Source organism: Pogoniulus pusillus, chromosome 10, assembly GCF_015220805.1.
Source record: "Pogoniulus pusillus isolate bPogPus1 chromosome 10, bPogPus1.pri, whole genome shotgun sequence".
Lineage (NCBI taxonomy): Eukaryota > Metazoa > Chordata > Aves > Piciformes > Lybiidae > Pogoniulus > Pogoniulus pusillus.
This window is the reverse complement of record NC_087273.1, coordinates 8,008,316-8,027,795: the sequence shown is the minus strand read 5'-3', so window position 1 is coordinate 8,027,795 and position 19,480 is coordinate 8,008,316. Positions and strand designations below refer to the sequence as shown.

The following is a 19,480-nucleotide window of genomic DNA, read 5'->3' as shown; positions in this document are numbered from 1 at the left end:
AAGTAGTCCGCTGCCAGCCGCCCACCCTTAAGGGTGCCCCGAGAGGGACCGTAAGTCAGGCCAGGACGCGACGTAAGCACGCAGCAGCGCCTCTGCTATAAAGGAAGCAGGGCGAAGCCGGGCTTCTCCGGAGCGCGGCCAACGCCTCGGCGGAAGGAGACACCGCCAAGTCGCGTCACTCCTTTAAAGGGACCCAAGCGCGGCGCCGCAGGAGCCGCCGACTCGTTTCAAAACGTCCGCCCAAACCTTCCCCGTCCCTGATTGGCCGGCGCTCCGCCGCTGGTTATTGGCCAGCAGCTCCGCTGGGCCCCGCCCCTCCCGCCCGCTCCGCGGAGGGTGTGTTGTTTACAGGCGGCGATTGGCCCCCGACCCAGAGGTGCTCTGCCCGGATTGGCCGGACCTGTTCTGCCTCTGCCCCGCCTCCAGCTGCGGCCCTTAGCAACCGGCGCAGCGGGAGGCCAGGGACTGCCAACGGTCGGGCCGCACCGGCGCTCGGCCCCGCAGCGACGGCTGCCAGTCCCCGCGGGGCACCTGAGAACCACTGCCACCCTCCCGCTCCCTACCGCCATCATAAAGCGTCGCAGTAAAGGATAACGACAAATCCTGTCCTGCTGCCCCCAGGGGACTGGCTTCAGGTAGCTCAGCTCTCCCTAGTGCCTGTGCGCGCCCCTTCCCCTCAGGCTGTTGGAGGGTTCAAAGTGCCCATCCGGGTTAAAAAAAACACCCAAACCACTGAAAAGCTGCAGACCAGTAGTCGGCTTTATCTAAAGTCTGCTATTACAAAGTTTTTTTAGCGTTTCTCTGTACAACCGCTGTCAGCGTGGAGCATGAACCCAAGGTTTGATGCTTCAGGTAGGAAGAGGATGACTCCTGACGCCGATAGCCGATGTCAGAGGCTGCAACCGAAGGGCTTCCCAGCCTGCAGCTTAACGGAGCCCCGGTGACAAGATATAACAGGATCTGACAAAGTAAATCACCGTCTGGAGGCTTTGTGGGGCTGTTTCAACACGTTCCATGTGCTGTTTTCTCGTGGGCAAAGACAAAGGAGCAAACGTCGTCGGACAAACCGCAGCCACTCGTGATGTGTACATACTGGAGACAAAAGTCTGTGGTGGAGACTCCAACAGATTAGCGTTTGGCTCGGTCTGGTGAGGTTCCACAGCTTCAGCAAAGAGAAAGCCTTTATTAAATGTCGCAGCCTGGAAAAATGAGCTGCCTCCTCTACCAGTCAGCAACGTTGCTATGCCAATCTCTATTTCTAGGCACAGTTCCTGTCTGCTCTGCCGGTGATGACGGCCAAGGATTGCTTCAAGTTTATTTTGATGACAAGAGCTCTTAGACTCCCATAAACATGCACAACTTTTCCCCAGGACATTCCTGACACAAGCCAGTGCTCTTGTAGGTACCACGGAATCAAGCAGGTTGGAAGAGACCTCCAAGCTCAGCCAGGCCAACCTAACACCCAGCCCTGGCCAATCAACTGGACCATGGCTCTAAGTGCCTCAGCCAGGCTTTGCCTGAACACCTCCAGAGACAGCGACTCCACCACCTCACTCCAATGCCAATCACTCTCTCTGACAACAACTTCCTCCTAACACCCAGCCTAGACCTCCCCTGGCACAACTTGAGACTCTGTCCCCTTCTTCTGTTGCCTGGCAGAAGAGACCAACCCCACCTGGCTACAGCCTCCCTTCAGGTAGTTGTAGACAGCAATGAGGTCACTCCTGAGCCTCCTCTGCTGCAGGCTGCACACCCCCAGCTCCCTCAGCCTCTCCTCACAGGGCTGTGCTCCAGGCCTTTCACCAGCTTCGTTGCCCTTCTCTGGACACATTCCAGTATCTCAACACCTCTCTTGAATTGAAGTCACAGCACCCTGCATGGATGAACAAGGCATAGTGACTGGATTCTTTTTTTTCGGTGGGACAAAGGCAGTTTTAAGCTCTGAGGTAAGAATTTTGCACTTTCTCTGTATTACAAGTATCAGGAAAAAAATTCTTTCCTGCAAGAGTGGTCAGGCATTGGAACAAGTTGCCCAGGGAGGTGTTTAAGAAGTGCATAGATACTGTGCTTCAGGACATAGTTTAGTGGTTGTAGTAGTTAGGTTATGGTTGGACTCAATGATCTTGAAGGTCTTTTCCAACGTTAATGATTCTATGAACAACGACTGTTAATGGAGCTGACTTCAGACTGGCTCCTGGGAGTGATGTCATCTAGGGGATGTTGACAAGATGAGCCTCTGTTATCCAAATGCCCTTGGCAGTCACCACTTTCCCCCCCCACCACATTCTGAAATGCATCTTACCACCACAGAGATGAAGTGGGGATGATCCTCCTCCCACTGCTCTGCTAGCCCACATCATGGAACATGCACTTCAGCTTACCTAAACAGCAAAAGAAGTTCATGTTGTGAACATTTAGCATGGCACTTCTAAAAATGTTACTTCTCACATCTCCTTCAACACACACCTGCCTTTCCTTTTACTCATTTCAATCTAACACAACAGTCTGCACAGTGATTTTTTTATATATGATGTCATTTGAGAGGGGAAAATCTGTGATAAAAGCTTGCCTGACTAGTGACACAGAGCTGCTGGAGTGAGTCCAGAGGAGGGCCATGAAGATGATCCAAGGGCTGCAGTACCTCTGCTATGAGGGGGAGCTGAGGCTGTTCAGCCTGGAGGAGAGAAGACTCCAGATGGACCTCAAAGCTGCCTTCCAATAGCTCAAGAAAGGTTGGAGAGGGACTTTTCCTAAGGGTGTTTAGCTATAGGATAAAAGGGAATGGTTTGAAGCTGAGGGAGGTCAGGGTCAGAGTGAATCTTAGGAAGAAGTTCTTCAGTGGTGAGACTCTGGAATAGGTTGCCCGGGGAAGTTGTAGATGCCTCCTCTCTGGAGATGTTTAAGGCCAGGTTGGATGAGGTCTTGAGCAGTCAAGTCTAGTTGAGAAGCATCTCTGCCCTCAGTGAGGAGGTTGGAGCAGAGGATCTCTGCGGTCCCTTCCAACCTGAGCCATTCTAGAATTCTATGAGCAGAAGGGCTCATTTTCTACACTGGGAGAGAACCATCCCTGTCCATCTTTGTCCATCTGTAATTAACTGATCTGTTGCAAAAGGCTGAGTAGGATTGAGGAAAAAAACCAAACAGCCCAAAACTCCAAAGATGCCTGCTGTAAGTGATGATCTCATCAGCTTTGGGATTATACACTGGGAAAATGAGTCTGCTCCCTGTGCTGTCTGGATTTGGCAGAAGGACAAGGAGAAGTCATGGTAAGGTCTGCAAAAGAACATCTGGGTTTGGTGGGTTTTATTTTTCAGTTATGCAAGTTTTGTTTTCTTTCAATGTGGCATTCATTCATGATGAGGGGAAGTGTGTATGAGAAGCAATGAGAAGTGTTTCCACTACTGTGAGAAAACACAATTTATCTCTTCTATTGCATGGAATAGCAATTCCTTCCTGCCATTCTTTGGGACTCTGAAGAGATAGAGACATTCCTTAGCTGCAGATGCTGTAGCACTCATTATTTAGTGACAGTGAGGAGAGCCTTTGAGAGGGGAATTCTTGAGTTATGCTGACCCAGAGGACTGGTGTGAAACCAACAATAAAAGGAATTAAAACGGGAGGAAATCCCATCTGCAATCTTTTTGAATCCCAAGGCAAGTAAAGAAATTGGTGAGGGGCCTGGAGCACAGCCCTGTGAGGACAGGCTGAGGGAGCTGGGGGTGTGCAGCCTGCAGAAGAGGAGGCTCAGGGCAGAGCTCACTGCTGGCTACAGCTACCTGAAGGGAGGTTGTAGCCAGGTGGGGGTGGTCTCTTCTGCCAGGCAACCAGCAACAGAAGAAGGGGACAGAGTCTGAAGCTGTGTCAGGGGAGGTCTAGGCTGGGTGTTAGGAGGAAGTTCTTGCCAGAGGGAGTGATTGGCATTGGAATGGGCTGCCCAAGGAGGTGGTGGAGTCACTGTCCCTGGAGGAGTTCAAGAAAAGCCTGTCTGGGACACTTAGTGCCATGGTCTGGTTGACTGGATGGGGCTGGGTGCTAGGTTGGACTGGATGATCTTGGAGGTCTCTTCCAACCTGGTTGATTCTATGATTCTCTGAAAGGTTTATCCTGAAGCCTTAACCTCTGCAAGAGAAACTTTAAGCTAAATAGCAGTATTTGTTGTCATCAGTGAGACTGTTCAGTGCCATCAAGTGGAATCAGCATCATTTCAAGTAGCCTTCCAGTATGGCTTGGGAGAACTTGTCCTGGCACTTCCACACAGCAATTCAGCAGGAATAGTTATGGATGGGTAATAGCTGTGTATTGCCTGGCAGGTGATATCAGATGTGGTAATTTGGCCTTGTGACATGTGGATTTCCAAACTGAAACAGGCTTACAAACCCTCGTGCTGAAAGGACAGGTGGTAATTAGCACTCTCGACACAAGCAGTCTGCCCACCTGGCAACTGGACACCCAGGTAAAAACAATTAGGGTCACTCAGAACAATAGTTTCCTTTCAAGCACTTAACCAAAGAGCTCCACATGCCTTACAGCCACTAATTAATCCAAGTGCCTCACTGCTATACCATTATAGTGGTGAGGAAGAGGACAGCAGCACCAGGAGAGTGGCAGAGCTCAAAAGTGGAAGGTAGAAGTTACAGAGCTGTGACTATTTCTCTTCCCCTAAGACCACACTGCTGCTGTATGATGATTAGGGACTTAGCAGCTAATACAGGAGGGGAGGGGGAAATGTGTCAGGTTTGGCCAACATCCTTAAGTTTTCTGCCACGATGGAAGGGAGAACAGCTGATGTGTGAATTAGCATTTGCCTCAAACATAATTCAGCCTGAGGCGAGGGGATGAGCGAAGTATCAAACATCAAGAGAGCCTGCATCAAATGAGATTAGCCCTAGAATCCTCTCCCCCCTTGAGAGCTGCTTATTCTTGCCTAACTCCTTAAGAGGCATCATATGAGAAAAACCCCAAATCTCTGTGATAATTAAAAAGGATGATTTGACAGTTGGGTGTTTTCTATTTAACTGAGGGGACTAAAAGCAATGTGGGCTTTTCTTCACCGGGCCCTTTGTGTGGGAACAAGGCCAGGAGATGAAATGATTCATAAATCTGCTGGAATGTAAAACCTGTTCCCTTGCCAGCAGCCCCAAAAGGTGAGGGGCATTCCACCTCCTCCTAACTGTCCCCGTTGGCACAGCTCCTGTTTTCAGTGCAGAGGAGTGTAATTTCACACTTTTCACCTTGTGGAAGTCAGGCAAGTTCAGGACTCATAAATAAATGAATTTATGCCAATTTATTCCCTGCTTCCTAAAAGATGGACTGAGAGTGGGGCAATGCTGATCAAGGATTCAAGTAAATAGGAAAAGGCTCACCTGCAGCAAGAACACAGCCCAGGAGGAGCAGTGACAGAGTATAGACACTGTCACCGTGGTGACCACACCCCGAGTTCAAAATAGCTGTTGAAATGGGAAGGGAGGCTGCAGGCAAAAAAAGAAACCCAGCTTGTTTGCTCAGGAGAAGGGAGCTATACTTAGCAGGAAGTATTTTGAGCTGACAAGACCCAAACACAGATCAATGGAAACTTAGGAAGTTTAGAACAGCTCATAAGCTGTTAGAGATTGGGCTTTTTTCTGTCTTGCTGCTGCAACATGTGGCCAACCAGCACAGAAACAGGATCATCCAGCATTAATGGCTAGGTGAGAGGCAGTTCCATGTCAAGAGGAAGGCTCACCATGAAGAAAAATGCAAGTTAGCCTATGGAAGGCAATTCATAACAGGCTGTTGAGCGTGGCTTTGTTTTGCCAAAGCAAAATTTACATGTTATTTTGGTGGGCATCCAGGAAAGCTCTTCAGAGGCATTCAAAGAGGGAGCCTGGGAGCGCCTCTGGGTTGCTGGGCTCTTGATGAAGCTGCCACGCATGGCTGATTGCAGGGCATCTTCAGCCAAGTGTTTTGGGGACAGGACAGAGACATATTAGAGATATCTAAAGTCATAAAATGAGGCATTCATTTAAGCTGGTATAAAGCTGCCATGTACTGATATAAAGCTACTGTATTTATACCCTTATATTGCTGTAAGTACCCCTATACCAGCACATCAGAGTCCTGGCAGAAAAGAAATTGGGTCTGAATAACTTCAATCACAAGATTCCCTAGCATAAAGAAGGCAAACCTACAGCTAACCACCATGGCAGCAGCCTCAGACTCCTAGAGGAGAATAAATGTTGATGTGAAGTACTGGAGATGACAACTTCAGACCTCTGTTTTCACTACCTTGATTAACATTTGTTCTGTTTTCATCCCCTTTGTGCTGTTTTAATGCAGTATTCTCCTCCTCACCCGTTTAGTCTTGTCTCTTCAGAGATACTTTTGACATTAAACTGTCTCTGGAGGCATTTCTGACAAAAGAGGAACCTAACTTCTAGCTCCCAGAGGAGGTTACTAGAAGAGATCAAAAAGTCTTTTGGAAAACAAGTATTTTCTAGATGTTCTTAATTCCTCATAGAGTAGCTGGCATAAAGCACAGCTAAGAACTGGATTTCTCATACTGATAAAATCTTGAAGGGAATTCCAAGTCTTCACTGAGAACTGTCACAGACCCAAAAGGATTCTATCCCAGAAATCACACTGTGGATAGGCCCCTACCTATTACTTCATGGCTCTGGGGGAGCCCATGTACAGCGTGCTGGTAACCACAGAGATCCACCACCCCCAATGCCAACAGAGTGTGAGGAACTGGCTGGAGAGGGAGCAGTGTTCTTCAGAAAGCCTGGTTCCCTGCCTGTGTTGTCAGGAAGATCTTTCTCCACACACAGCTGAGAGGATCTGGAGAGGTGTTAAAGAGCTAACTGCCTGCAAACAGTGTCCAACGCAACCTACTTCTGGAACATCATCAGATCTTGTTTTGGAGGCCTTGAAAATGGCTCTGGCATGAGAAGAGGAAGGGGGGACTACAACCCCCAAGCTCATGCTAACCCTCACGTAAAGAGGGTGAGGAGGGGACAGCACCCATGGATGACTTCACCAGCGCCACGTCAAGAATATTTGCAGTTTTGCTGCTTAGGCATTGCTGCTGCCCCACCTTGTTCAAATTCCACTCACTCTGCTCTGAGAAAAAGGAAGGAGCTAGGAAAGATTCCAAATCTGTGACACATTTCATAACTTACTCAGTGATTACAAATATTCTTTAAACTAGAGCAGGGTAGGGTTAGGTTGGACATAAGGAAGAAGTTCTTTACAATGAGAGTGGTAAAATACTTGAACAGGTTGCCCAGGGATGTGGTTGAGCTCTGTCCCTGGAGACATTAAAAATCAGACTCCATGTGGCCTTGAGCAGCCTGATCTTTCTGGAGGTGTCCCTGCTGAGTGGAGTGGCATTGGACAAGTTACACTTTGAGGGTCCCTTCCAACCCAGTGCAGTCTGTGAGTCTCAATTCACTGCTTCTGCACTGGGTGGGTTTAGGTTTTCTTTGTATTGATCCTCTTGCAGGTCTTCTGTGAGCCAGCTCAGTGTCACTGATTTCCATCACAGCTGTTGTCAGAAACCTGTACTGCATCTTCAAGTCTACTCAAACACCCCTTCCTGCCTTTTCTTTTCACCAACACTATGGGATGCCTATATGAATTTTCTGTGGGGAGGTGCTGCAGGCAGTATTTGTAATGAAGCAGGCCCAGTTTTGATCTAACTGACATTGTTGTGCAGCCAGGGCAATCTTTGAGAAGCCAAGGGAATGAGCAGTGTGCTTGGGTGCTTTTATGGCCATAATTTGCCTTTGCTGCAAGTTAAATTGCCTGAAAGGAAGCTCTCTGTTTCAATAACCTTGTGCTTGTCTAAGCGTGACCATGCAACTGGCAGTTTGCTGAAAGGTCTCTTTTAATAACTATTTGTTACTCTGGAAGGTGAGTTTCATTCACTGGGTGTTTCTGTCACTTATTTCAAGTGGCTTCTTTTATTTAATTGACAAGATAATTCCAGGCAGTGTTGTACTTAAGGCTTTTTAAAGGATTCTTTTAGGAAGGTAGCTGTGCCTAATTTTCAGAAGGCATTTTCAGAATCAGAGGGATTCTGCATAAATGGAATTTAAATTAGTCATTAAAAGTTAAACCCAGAATAAAAGAGCAGTCACCTTTCTGACAGCAGAACCAGGCAGCTGTTGAGTAAAATGATTTACTGGGAGGCATTCAGTTTGGAGGGCTGGGAATGGATATTTTCTGTGGACTTTGAGATCCAATGTGGTGCAAAACCACTGTGGATGATTTGGATTAAACATTAAGAGGCTAATGGATGCTGCACAAAGCCTCCATGAAACAAAAGGGAGATAGTTCCATCTTGATTTCTGGTTTTTAATCAGGCAGTGAAAGAGCTGATCCTAGAATTGTAAAAACACAGAACCATTTTGGTTGGAAAAGACCTCTAAGATAATCCAGTCCAACCATCAACCCAACACCACCGTGGCCATCAAACCATGGCCCCAGTTGCCATGGCCACACCTTTCTTGAACACCTCCAGGGATGGGGACTCCACCACCTCTCTGGGCAGCCTGTTCCAATCCCTGACCACTCTTGCAGCAAAGAAATTGTTCCTCATCTCCAACCTAACCCTCCCCTGGCACAATTTCAGTCCAGTTCCTCTGTTTCTATCACCCAATCTAGGGAGAAGAGACCAACCCCACCTCTCTGCAACCTCCTTTCAGGGACTTGTAGAAGGAACTGATACTGTAGAGGGAGCTGATACCTGGCTGCTAGGAGATGACACAACAAGTCACACATTGCCTCATCAGCTGGGAGCAGAATCCCTGCCTCAGTAGCAGCCAGTGACAATTTTCTGGCCACCAGTCAGAAATCCTCCCTCACTTTTCATCCTACTGCTCTTTGCCACGTTGCCAAAGACATTCCCAAGTCCTTACACTCTGGCTTCTCCCAGATTATCCACTCTGAAATACAACAGGCAGCAACACTTCAGTAAGCACACCTTCTAATCACCTAGGCTTAATCTGAAAGCCTCAAGAGATGAAAAATCCCTTAATTATCTAACATGCTGTGAACAAAATACATCTCTTTGTCCTATCCCAGGGTGTCTTCAATTTACCTTCTTGAAAGTCTTTTGCTCAGACTAATTTCTTCAGGGCAGTGTCTTTGATATTTGCATGAGGATAACCATTAACTGCAAACTATGTCAACCTGCATACCAACCCTGTATCAGCATGACTGGCATAAAATATCACAGACTCAAGGGGTTTTCCAACTCTTAAGTGTAAAAAACTCACCCCTCAACTCCAATGGATTGCTTCTTCTCGTTCAAATAACTAGCAGTTGGAGTTCTGGAGGTCTCACAGAGTCTGCCAATCTTACTCTATTTTCCCATGCCAGAAATGGAATATTCCTTTATTCCCCCCCACTCCTTTCTTTCCAAACAATAACTACCTTTAGTAATTCCATGTCCACTGGTGCATAATGTCCTTCTCAGATTTCCCAATCATCATTTCTACTTCGCTTCACAAGATTAATTGCTCTGTGCTAGTGGGAAGAGAGATGTACACATTTCCATGAGCAGTACACCACAGATGTTTTCCAAGTAACAGCTGCAGGAACAATTCCAGAATAGCTCTATCTTAAGCCACCATGTCCAAGCACTCTTGGTACTTGCCAGAAGAAAGAAGTCAAATGTGCTTTCTCAGATGTACAGTCAGTAGATAACTTTGCCTGTCTACCTGGGTCTAACTCCAGGGTTCACACTGCTTTGACCTCATATTTAGGATCACATATCACACAGTTCCCTAAATACTCACAGAGCATACAGAATATCATCCAACACCTTGCCTGATCTGTGCCTGCTCTCCTCCTGCTGTCACTGCAGCCTATAGCCAAGCTGTTGTCTTCTTCAGAGGAAAGGAAAAGGCAAGCCTCAGCAGCAGGGATTCCAGAGGGAGGACAGGACACTGAGGTATCCAGCTGAGTACCAAGTGCCATGTAGCAAACAGGAGTGTGTGTCACTTATGAAACCTGCAGCCTTGCTTCCATCCAAAAGGGCATCACCAAACGTGACCCTAAAGTGCAACTCACTCTGTTAGTGCTGCCTCATCCATTTCAAAGGCACTGCATACAGGTGGCACAAGAAACACTACACATCAGGCAAGATGATAAATCCCTACAGTGCTGATACAAGCTCTCCAGGACAGGAAATATCAGATTATAGATGATGATGTCTACAGTCAGGTATAATCACAGTCAGGTAATTAATGTGAACTACCTTTGAGCAGTCACATGGAGAAAAGAAAGGAATTTTTATGTTCTGGACAGAAAATAAAGCAAGAAAACCTATATTAAATGAGCCAGAGAGGGGGAATTTGTAAGATGCTGTTACCTTTTCTCCCTTCCTGAAGACCATGCTTGTCTTTAGCTGAAATCTTGCAGGAGTAGGTGTGCTGAAGGGCACACAGCTCTCACTGCCTTGATTCACCTTGATTTTTGTCCCCATCCACTCACCCATCGTCTTCCTTCCAATGCAATGTGGAAAACTATTCAACCTCATTTAACTTTGAAATTAGCCCTGATCTGAGCAGGAGTTTGGCCTGGAACACCTCCAGAGGCCCCTTCCAGCCTCAATTATTCTTTGATTTTATGACTATATATTGCAGTTAACACCTCTGTGTTTACAATGCCCGTTTACTTATTGATCTTGGATGGTTAAAGGAGGCAATTTTCTGCCCCTCCTGTGCTGCCATATCTCTGCTTTGCTTCAAGCACTGTTAAGAAAGGCCATAAGAAATTCTATTGCAGTTTAGGAAGTGATTCAAGAAAGCACATCAATTCAAATCAAATTAGATAAGAATTAAGCTTCATGGCAGATGAGGACTGCTTGAAAGGACTTTTATGAAGATTTGGCACATTTCTATCCTTTAGAGTCACAGAATACCAGATTAGTTTGGGTTGGAAGTGACCTCCAAAGGTCATAGAATCAACCAGGTTGGAAGAGACCTCCAAGATCACCCCCCTGCACTTGGTCTTGTTGAACATAGAACCATAGAATCAACCAGATTGGAAGAGATCCCCAAGATCATCCAGCCCAACCTAGCACCCAGCCCTGTCCAGTCAACTAGACCATGGCACTAAGTGCCTCAGCCAGGCTTTTCTTGAACACCTCCAGGGACAGTGCCTCCACCACCTCCCTGGGCAGCCCATTCCAATGCCAATCACTCTCTCTGCCAACAACTTCCTCCTAACATCCAGCCTATATTTCCCCCAGCACAACTTGAGACTGTGTCCCCTTGTTCTGTTGGAGGTTGCCTGGGAGAAGAGACCAACCCCCACCTGGCTACATCATGAGGTTCACCTGGGCCCACCCTTCCAGCTTGTCCAGGGCCTTGTGGATGACCTCCTGTCTCTCTATAGCATATCAAGAGGACCACTCAGTGCCACTGTGAACTTGCTGATGGTGCTCTCAATCCACTGTCTATTGTATTGGTAAAAATATTAGTACTGGTCTCACTGAGGGACACTGCTTGTCACCAATCTCCATCTGGACTTTGACTCATAAAACAGCCTCTGAATGTGACCATCCAGACAATTTCTTATCCACTGAACTGTCCACCCATTGAATCTTGCCCAGGTGGCCAAGAGAGCCAGTGGCATCCTGGCCTGCATCAGGAATGGTGTGGTCAGCAGGAGCAGGGAGGTCATTCTGCCCCTGTACTCTGCACTGGTTAGACCACACCTTGAGTGCTGTGTTCAGTTCTGGGCCCCCCAGTTTAGGAGGGACATTGAGATGCTTGAGCGTGTCCAGAGAAGGGCAACGAGGCTGGGGAGAGGCCTTGAGCACAGCCCTACGAGGAGAGGCTGAGGGAGCTGGGATTGGTTAGCCTGGAGAAGAGGAGGCTCAGGGGAGACCTTATTGCTGTCTACAAGTACCTGAGGGGTGGTTGTGGCCAGGAGGAGGTTGCTCTCTTCTCTCAGGTGGCCAGCACCAGAACAAGAGGACACAGCCTCAGGCTGTGCCAGGGGAAATTTAGGCTGGAGGTGAGGAGAAAGTTCTTCACTGAGAGAGTCATTGGACACTGGAATGGGCTGCCCGGGGAGGTGGTGGAGTCGCCGTCCCTGGAGCTGTTCAAGGCAAGGTTGGACGTGGCACTTGGTGCCATGGTCTAGCCTTGAGCTCTGTGGTAAAGGGTTGGACTTGATGATCTGTGAGGTCTCTTCCAATCCTAATAATACTGTGACACTGTGTGAATCCACATCTCTCCAACCTGGCAAGCAGGTTGTTGTGGGGGACTGTGTCAGAGGCTTTGCAGAAGTCCAGGTCAAAAAAGATTTGGATACAGTTAAAGGAAGATTCTTCCCCCCACCCTCTGCAGTAATTTGGATTCAGGCAGGTAGATCTTCTAGAGGAGAGAAAATTAAGCAGAAATGGGCATGAAACAGTGTCAGGTAGCTGTTCCACTGCATCATCCATACTGCCATGCTAGAAGGGGAAAATTGGGAATGCTGCAGAGGAGGAGACACATTCTTGTGTGCTGTTGGTTCTCTGGCCTGTTGCAACACGAGTTTCTGACTAGTCACTGGGCCTTTCAGAAGAATGATTGATTTACAGGCAAGGGACACAGTCTGAAGCTTTTCCTGTCACCAAATGGAGTAGGTTTGGAATCAATGAGAACATTTTGCAAACAGTAAAGCAAACTACAGAAAACAAATGTCCTGGTTGAGAAGAGCACATTATTTAGGCAAAACAAATCAGGCAGACGAGTGAATTTCCTGCCTGCAGTCCTCTCCACATTAATCAATGAGTGTGATAGAGGTACTTTACTAAACTGAGGCATGTAGGTCACTCTTCTGATGAAAGCAGAAGTGTGTCTCTTTGTTGGGAACAGCTCGTGAGGGAATCTTCCTCGGCTCACACAGCAGAGTTTGTTTCCCTTGTAGATAATTGATATTCCTGCTGTGAGGAGGGAGTTGTGAGGGGCTGTTGGAAAGCAGCCTGCTAACAGCTATGACTTTCTAAGAGGCTGTGGAGATGTTCCACTTGATCTGGCGCTCCTGTGATTCAGCTTGTGGGGTTTTCTGATGGCAACAGACTCAATTCTGCACTTACAATCTACCTGAGACAGTCTCTCCCTGCATGACAGCTGATGGCTTCTGATAAGGGAGAGCACTAAACCTGACAACTGACTTAAAAGAGCGCAGATTGCACAATCCATGAGTTGGTGACTGTGCTTGCTGCACTGTTTCTGTTGTCTCTATCAAGTATGGATTCATGTAGCTGAGACTCTTGGTGTCCAGGCTATTTTATTGTGCTATTAAGCCTTTTTCCCTAAGGCTAACAAGTATTTGGACAAGGAATTCATGTTGCTCTTTGATCCTCTCATCTGTTTTGGAAAAAGTAAGCCAACACAGAGTACTCTGGAAAGGGATCTTGCTTGCTGCTAGTCCCTCTCACTAGCCAGATGCTTCTTCCTCTTCTGTGCCAGGACAACAACTTAGCTTCAGTTTCACACACGGAACAGCTGAGTTCTGCTTGTGAAACTGAAGCCAGGGTTCATCTGTCCAGCTGAAGTGGAAATCTACAATTTAAGGTGGCAGAAATGAAGGACACTGCATCTAGTTTCTTCTTTTCCTTTGCCAGATACTTCAGAAGAGATTGGATTATTTTTTCAAAGGGTGATTTATTATTGGCTGTAAGAAGCAGCATAACTAATCTACTTATCAGGTGCAACAGCCATGGCATTTGTATGGACTGACTTCCATGCTGCTTACTTGGAAACTCAGCATCCCATTGAGTGCTTCCTTGCACAGAAAGGCTAAGATTTGCCAAGATCAGGAGTGATTTTGGAAAATTCACTTTTCACAAAGGTCAAAGCTCAGTGCTCAAACTCATTTCATTCCTCTCTGAGAGTTCCTGCCAGCTGATGATTTTTATTTGATGAGCACTTCATCCCAGGAAGCTGGGCAAAGCCTTCTCAGGTAATTTCACCATCATTTATCATTTTTGGTAGGATTCTCCTCATTTCCTTCTGTTGCTCTCCCCAGCATTCCACAATACTGTTTTGCAATTTTGCCTCTAGACAAAGAAAGCTGAGTGTCAATTTCTTTGCAGCTTTGCAAAAACCATTTCCTGAGAATCTGTTTTAATTCCAGGCTTTGAAAAATAGGAGTTCCCTCTAAGAAAAGGAGCCTTTCTGAGCCCTGAGGAAACCTCACTGGGATATTTTTGCAGTTCTATCAGCATACACATCCCTCCTGATTGCTTTAGGAGCACTCAGATGCTTCTATGAGGGTTTCCTCCACCAAGCTCAGCCTGCCTGTTCACCACATCTGATGTCTGAGATGGGTTTGGAAAAGGTGAGTAAGGCTTTTTCATTTGTTTGAAAAGTTTTTTCTGTGTTCTGTTCATAAAACCAAGATCATTTGGGTCCCTCACTACAGGAAAGACATTGAGGTGCTGGAGTGTGTTCAGAGAAGGGCAACCAAGCTGGTGAAGGGCCTGGAGAACAGGGCTGGTGAGGAGCAGCTGAGGGAGCTGGAGGTGTTTAGTGTGGAGAAGAGGAGGCTGAGGGGAAAGCTCTCTACATCTCCCTGAAAGGAGGTTGGAGTGAGGTGGAGGTTGGTCTCTTTTCCCTAATCAGGAGAGGTAATGGCCTGAAATTGTACCAAGGGAGATTTAGGTTGGAGATGAGGAAAAATTTCTTTGCTGCAAGAGTGGTCAGGGATTGTCACAAGCTGCCCAGGGAGGTGATGGAGTCCCCATTGCTGGAGGTGTTCAAGAAAGGTGTAGCCATGGCACCTGGGGACATGGTTTGGTGGCCAAGATGGTGTGGGTTGATGCCAGGACTCTATAATTAATATTGCCTTCTCTGGGCTGACCAAAACTCACTTGCTACATACAAGATCTTGGGTTAGCAATAAAGAGAGATAAGCGATACAGTGATCAGAGTCAAAGCACAACCAGAGCAATAGCAAGACCTACTCTGTCACACTCATCTTGACCAGCCAAGTGCAAGCAGCAGCTGTCATGAAAAGTTTGCACATCTCTAGCCCCTTGGGACAGTCAAATGTATTACAAAACACTTTGATTTAGCCTCACAACCAACCTGAGAAGAGGGTCAATTTATCCTCATTCTGGCTGCAGACAGATCTGAACTCAGCAAGTGTTTGCCCGAGCTGGACTTTGTGTGCACCCAAGTTGGGTGGATATGAGAAGGAGAATTAACCTTTGCATCTGTGGGTTTAACTGGCCAAAAGTCAGGCAGCAAACAGTGCCTGGGTCTCTCCACAGCAGAATCCAGAGCCAAACCACAACACCATCTGGTTCTCGCTCTGCAGGGTGCTTAAACAGCACAGATAAAAATGCCTGCTGCAAGGATACACAACCTCCCCCTTTCCACGTGCTGGGACCTGGCTTTGAATCCTTTGGTGCCTCTTCTCTCCCTCTGTCCAGTGGTAGAAACATGAGCTATAGTATAACCCAAGGGGCAGGTACCACAAATTCCTTCTGGGGGGGATTTTCCTGCTCCCACTAAAGTGGCTTTCTCTCTGATCTAGTATTTGCTGGTTTGTCACCTCCCTAGAGCCTAGCCTGAGTCCCTGCACGCAGAACACCTGCTTGTGCTGGTTGCAGCGGCCTTCCTCCAGGTGTACTTCATTGCATTCAGCAGCTTCATGTATTTCTAGGTTTAATATTGCATCTTTTGCTTTTGTTTTTGGGCTACAGGCCCAAACACAGAGAGCTCTTGCTGGTTGCCTCCATCTCCTTCTCAGCAGTCTCTCCAAATCTCTTGGCTTGGCAGACACTTACTCATGGCAACCTGCCCTAGCCCTCAGCTGCTCTGGGCACATGCTGTGCCTTTCTTCTCCGTGTGTGTACAACTGTGCTGTTATTTTGACGACTGGGTGGTTATGCCCAGACCTAGACCACCTCCTGCACAGGCTTGAAATGGTCCTGGGAGACCTCACCTTCAGCTGACCACCTGCTAAGACAGTCTGGCTGCTCCAAGGTCCTTCCTGCTCCAGGTGACTCAGTCTCCAGGATTTCCTTCCCAAGAAGGATAGATTCTACCTCTGTATTAAGCACTGGGGAGGCCACACAATTGCATCCTGGGTTCAGTTTTGGGCCCTTCACTATGAAAAGGACATTGAGGTGCTGGAACAGGTCCAGAGAAGGGCAGGGTCCCGATGGTGAGAACAGGTCTGGTGAGGAGCAGCTGAGGGATGCTGGAAAAAAGGTCTGGTGAGGAGCAGCTGAGGGACGCTGGAGAAAAGATGTCTGAGCAGGGACCTCATTGCTCTCTACAGCTACATGAAAGGAGGTTGGAACCAGGAGTCAAGTCTCTTCTCCCAAGGAGCAAGCAATAGGACAAGAGGAAAAGGCCTCAACTTGCACCAAAGGTTTAGGTTGGACATGAGGAACAATTTCCTCCCTGAAAAGGTTGCCAAGCCTGGCCCAGGCTGCCGAGGGCACTAGTTGAGTTCCTATCCCTGGAGGGATTTAAAAGCCATGTAGATGTGGTGCCGAGTGACAGAGTGTAGTGGTGACCTGGAAGTGCCGGTTAATGGTTGGGCTGGATGATCTGAAAAGTCTCTTCCAACCCAAACAGTTGCATGATTCTATGACTCAGTAGCTGTCTAGTCTTTTGCCCTACTTTCTACTCAGTTGGGTGCCCCCTCAGCTGTCTCTCCCTACTGCTGCTGAGGACAAAGAACCATAATCAGATGTGTCCAGCTGAGAGCATATTCAGCACAAGATGAATAAAGGGCACTCTGTTGGGGGATGTTAGCACTAGAGCCTCTTGCTAAACCATCATTTCCACAGCATGCTGCAGTGAGGATGTGCTGCACCACCTCAGCCTCCCAGCTCTGACTCCACAAACGTTCTGGGAAGGGCCCTGATGAGAATCCCTTGGGCAAACAGCTGGGATGTGCAGGAACTGCTGTAGATGTGGGAGTGGAACAATCTTGGGACAATGTTGGTCAGACCTCCAGCAAGAACTTCCCATCCAGGAAAATCAGCTTGATTATTTTCACTTGGTCACTGCCACAAACCACCAGTGAACCAACTGATGGAAACGACTTTGAGCAACCTGGTCTAGCAGAGGGTGTCCCTGCAGGGAGGGGGAAATTAGATCCTTTTAAGGTCCTTTCCAACCCAACCCATTCTATGAGTCTGAACCCCTACACCCTGACAGACTTAAACACTGAGCCTTGAACACTGAGGTCCAAAATAATTAGAATACAACTGGGAAAACACAGACAAAATTCCAGCAGGGCTTGCCCTTCTCTGCATTTTCTTAGTTCTGAAAAGCATATCCAAGAGAAAAGTAATAAGAATGGAAGGGAGCAGCACCCAGCAAGCTCAGATTTGGAAAGCAAATCACCCTATGCCTAGAGAAGTTTGGTTACTGCAGAAAAAAAACCCAGCATTTTGGTCTTAGAAGTTACTAAAGAAAGGGTTAAAACTAGCTTATGACAGCTGAATTTTTATCAAACCGATTCAATCTGTCAGTTACTAAAGAAAGGGTTAAAAAGAAAGCTTATGAGAGCTGAACTTTTATCAAACCCATAGTTAATTTGTCAGTTACTAAAGAAAGGGTTAAAACTAGCTTATGACAGCTGAATTTTTATCAAACCGATTCAATCTGTCAGTAACTAAAGAAAGGGTTAAAAAGAAAGCTTATGAGAGCTGAACTTTTATCAAACCCAGAGTTAATTTGTCAGTTACTAAAGAAAGGGTTAAAAAGAAAGCTTATGAGAGCTGAACTTTTATCAAACCCAGAGTTAATTTGTCAGTTACTAAAGAAAGGGTTAAAAAGAAAGCTTATGAGAGCTGAACTTTTATCAAACCCAGAGTTAATTTGTCAGTTACTAAAGAAAGGGTTAAAAAGAAAGCTTATGAGAGCTGAACTTTTATCAAACCCAGAGTTAATTTGTCAGTTACTAAAGAAAGGGTTAAAAAGAAAGCTTATGAGAGCTGAACTTTTATCAAACCCAGAGTTAATTTGTCAGTAACTAAAGAAAGGGTTAAAAAGAAAGCTTATGAGAGCTGAACTTTTATCAAACCCAGAGTTAATTTGTCAGTAACTAAAGAAAGGGTTAAAAAGAAAGCTTATGAGAGCTGAACTTTTATCAAACCCAGAGTTAATTTGTCAGTAACTAAAGAAAGGGTTAAAAAGAAAGCTTATGGCAGCTGAACTTTTATCAAACCCATTCAGAGTTAATTTGTCAGGAAATAAACGGGGGGGGGGGGAAAGGATCTATGCTGTCTCTGCACATGATTTATGTCACTGTGCTTATTATCTCTAGGGGAAATCCTCCTTTGTGCGCTATCTGAACAGCTAATAACGAGAGATACTGGAAGGAGTTTAAAGAAAACGAGTTGCCTTTGCTCTGAACTTCTTGGCTGTTATCTGTTCGTTTCAACCCTTAGTGGCATAGCAAGGTCCTGTCACTCATCTTCGCAGTGCCAGGCTTTCCATACCAAGTATTTAGCCCCTTTCTGGGCTTTTTTAATCACACACACACCTGCTACCTTTAAAAAAAATAAAAAGGGAAGAAAAATATTTGTGCTGAAAAAGTTAACTCACGAGTTTCGTTGTCCAGGTCTTAAGTCAAGCAGACAAAAGGAGCAAATGGAGCTGGGAGAACATCTTGGGCTTCCCTGGCATCTTCTGCCATGTCAGTGGGACTCAAGAGCCTGCCATCCGCAAGCCCACCCGCAGGCTTTCGCTCTGGGGAAGTGCCTAAGGAAGTAAATAAAGACTAATCCTTGCTTGCATAGGTAATTAAAGAGTAAACAGGACAAAGCCAGGGGGGACGGGGAGCTCTCTCCCAGCAAACAGCGGGAGACGCGGTAAGGGCATCGCAGCAGGCAGGGCCTGCAGCCTTTGCTGCACAAGGAGGCGGCTGTATGTAAATGCCTTCGCTTAGTCCTTCGTGTTTTAAACGGAACGTTACAGCCCTGAGCAGCCTACGGCCACAGTCACCGCGGGGGAGATAGCTTAAACTTCCTCCGGCGCCGGGGCTAAGGGAAGGCGCAGGCAGGCGCCGCGGCCGCTCACAGCTCCACTGGCCAAGGCGAGGCGTGCGGAGGACGGCGGTGACCGACCAGCCAGGCAGAGGCACAGGGCTCCGCCGCACCGGCCGCCCCGGCCGCCCCGCAGCAGCGCCCGCTCAGCCCCGGCACGGAGGCAGAGGCAGCCGCATCCCGCCCGGACTTATAGCCGCGCATGCGCGCATGGACGGCGCCGAGGCGGCTCACTCCGCTACTCAGAGCGATCACTCCGCTGAGCGCCCCGACGAAAAAGAATCCTCTCTTTACCTTCGCTGCTGCCCGCCGCGCCGCCCCCTGCCCGCGGGCAGCGAACCGTGTGGCTGCTGGCGGCGGGAGGGCGGGCGGGAGGAGCGAACAGGGAGACGGAGGCGAGCCCCGCCGCGCGTTGTCCCCGCCCCGGTGGTGGCGAAGGCGGCGGGAGGCGGGAATGGGCCGAGGGGCGGCGCGGCGCGGCGG

General features: G+C 47.7%; 2 long non-coding RNA genes across 3 annotated transcripts; one reads left to right on the top strand and one right to left on the bottom strand.

Annotated features, from left to right (window-relative positions):
- Positions 1-741: 741 nt before the first annotated feature.
- LOC135178668 (uncharacterized) lies at positions 742-19,443 on the bottom strand. 2 transcript variants are annotated; one of them, XR_010303677.1, is made up of 4 exons: positions 19,292-19,443; positions 18,558-18,713; positions 2,303-2,381; positions 742-1,162 (listed from the first exon to the last, which is right to left on the bottom strand). It is a non-coding gene; the product is annotated as an uncharacterized LOC135178668 (long non-coding RNA). The 2 variants fall into 2 exon arrangements; XR_010303678.1 differs by lacking the exon at positions 19,292-19,443 and adding an exon at positions 19,032-19,101.
- On the top strand, positions 1,732-18,559 carry LOC135178670 (uncharacterized). The gene is made up of 3 exons (XR_010303682.1): positions 1,732-1,946; positions 14,119-14,322; positions 18,277-18,559. It is a non-coding gene; the product is annotated as an uncharacterized LOC135178670 (long non-coding RNA).
- Positions 19,444-19,480: the final 37 nt, after the last annotated feature.